The following is a 2,760-nucleotide window of genomic DNA, read 5'->3' as shown; positions in this document are numbered from 1 at the left end:
AACTGCTGGGCTACCATCATAGTATTTAATATTTGAGAATTTACATCATTTCGACTTACAAATTTCAGAAAATATACTCGTATGCCTGAGTTTTTTGGCAATACTTTCGGCTAGAGAATAATTTTATAACGATTCCAGTATACGTTAAAGTTTCATGTATATGTTTGACGTTCCTGGAGGTCTCATTAAAGAGACGGTTGGAATGCATACATAAACGTGCCGCAGAGCGCATATATTTAGTTTTCTAATGTCACGCTTATTTTTTTCTCTTGGGATGAAGAGCATGTGCGATGAAAAGAGATGAACAGGAAGTGCCGCATTGTGAACTTTCATGCCGCTGACGGCCTCAAAAAATCCTTCCACTATTACACGTTCAAAGCAAATATTTCCAGGTTACTAACTATGCTCAGTCGCGTTAACATCTGAGCTCAGTCTCTAGGTGGATTTTAACCAATAAAAACCCCATTCTCGCTGGTAGTTTTAAAAGTGGTTGTAGTTGCTTCCATTCCGTTCTCAAGAAAAACGCGTTTATTCAAATATAATGATAATCTACACCGAGAACACCACCGGCTTGCGCCGAGTAGTGCAGGTGTCGTCATCTCAAGAATTTTAGGGTATGGCTGCTTGCCTTTTATGAGCGCTAATTTCAAGCGCTTGGGTACTGCTACGTTTGTGCGCTTGTTTTTTGCCACACCAGCCAGACGTAGTTTTAGCGCTGGCGCCCTCGGAAAGGCGGCGTCGTTCCAAACCAAGAGCGCACAGCACGCGAATAACTGATGGTCCGTTGGTAAAACGTCGAAGTACGCTGCACCACTTGAATCCCGCAGCGGCGGTAGTGAGTTAGTCACTTTCGTTTTCTCTAGTTAATGGGCGCTTATAGCAGCCAGAACACGGTATTATAACGCCTGTGTTCGTGGTGTAAGATGGCATATTCAGATGATCGATTAGTTGTAGGTTATATAGAGTGTGTTCGATGTGAATTCCTTTCACCTTCTTGCGCCTGCAATAGAACTGAATGATTATTTGGCGCGTTGACTGTACTAGGTAAAATAATGCCTGATCATTCGGTTAAGCCGCGCCACGATGAGGTCTACTTCACAGCGCTCTAATGTCTAAAATATAATGAACGAGGCTTGCGTGCCGCGAAATATGCGCGATTTGAAGTGCACATATGTTTTAAATTTCTCTATATGCTAGGGAAACCTTGAGAGAAATGTATAGCAGAACACTGATTTGAACGCTTTGTATGTTTAGAAGTTATGAAGCACTGGAAACTGTAACTTAAGATAGTTTTTTCACACAATGAGTTTACTTGATATCTCCTTTTTGTTATACTACCCTTTTATACTGCCTTAATATTGTAGATCAGAAAAGAGACTGTTGCATGCCACGTGTCATGGTATGCTCTTTATTGATCAGATGATGTCTCGAATTCCGCGTTAGGCCCAGAGCAGTCTCCAAAGGCGTTAGTTGTTCCAATAAAATCTTTCTGGGTAATCTCTTAAAGCAAGAGCATATTTCCCATTTATGCAACCGCATTATTCTTACTCCCTCCTTCACCCTTACCTTCTCTTGCTCTCTCATTGCGTGAACACTTGATTTTTGTTTCATAAAATTAAGTTTCATCGTATATGATAAAGCGATGTTTTAATATTTCTTTATGTAGCAAATTATTATTTAGTTGCATACTCACGGGAAAGGTGGCACTGGCTAGAACCACAAGCTGCCATGTTTTCAACTTATGAGCTCCACCAAGAAGCCACTCTAACCATCTAGATCTATCTTGCCTGTGCAACCGAAATTAAACTGCCATGTCAGTGCTGACTAGCGCTGTTCTTTTTCCGCCTTCCCTGCTTTGCACAAGCCGGTTTATATTAGCTAGCAGCCGACGCAGTGGCTTAGTGGTCATTGCCCTCGCCTGCTCATTCGAAAGACGCGGGTTCATTCCCGGCCGCGGTGGTCGAATTTTAATGGAGGCGAAATTCTAGAGGCCCGCGTACTCTGCGATGTCAGTGCACGCTTAAGAACCAAAGGTGGTCGAAATCACAAGTGCCCCTCACTACGGCGTCCCTCACAAACCAAAACACTCACAAACCAAACCATATTAGCTCGCAGTCGCTGCGAGCTTGCCAGTGTAGTTTGTTTCTTTTGTACCTAAGGTTTGCATCCTTTTGCGCTATGATTTCCATGGTATCTTTAGCGTTGTTTATATGGCCGTAACCGACTCACGGAAAAACAAGTATTTATAGTTCAATAGAGCAAATTGCTGGTCTAGTTGGCTCATAATGTGCGATGGTGGAACCAGCGAAACGAACTCAGATACGGTGTTGTATGTGTGTGCCTACTTGATTTTCTTCTGCGTCCGTTTCACTGGTTCCAACACTGCGACCTATTTTTAGCATGCACGCTATGTAAACACCGCACATCGGAAAGGCGTAGCTTCATCCACTTCGTAGTATCATGATTAAGTTGCAAGTTACACACCGTTTTATGAGGCGCTTGTGTGCTATCCGATCGAAGGCTTTAGAGAAGACGATAAAAATTTAGTCATTGTACAAGGCGCTGTGATTTGTGCACTGGAGAGCCGTTACTAATTCAGATAATTTGATTTGACATGAATGCCGGTACCAAAAACGAGGCTGATTTTCAAGTAACACTTCATTTGCATTAAGGTGTTTCATGATGTGGGTAAATATTGCCTGTTCTAGTAGCTTGCAGCACACTGTCGTAAGAGAAATTGGTCGATAGTTGTTGGGATAT

Source organism: Amblyomma americanum, chromosome 5 (genome assembly GCF_052857255.1).
Source record: "Amblyomma americanum isolate KBUSLIRL-KWMA chromosome 5, ASM5285725v1, whole genome shotgun sequence".
Classification (NCBI taxonomy): Eukaryota; Metazoa; Arthropoda; class Arachnida; order Ixodida; family Ixodidae; genus Amblyomma; species Amblyomma americanum.
The sequence above is the reverse complement of the archived record's forward strand: the minus strand, read 5'-3'. Positions refer to the sequence as shown.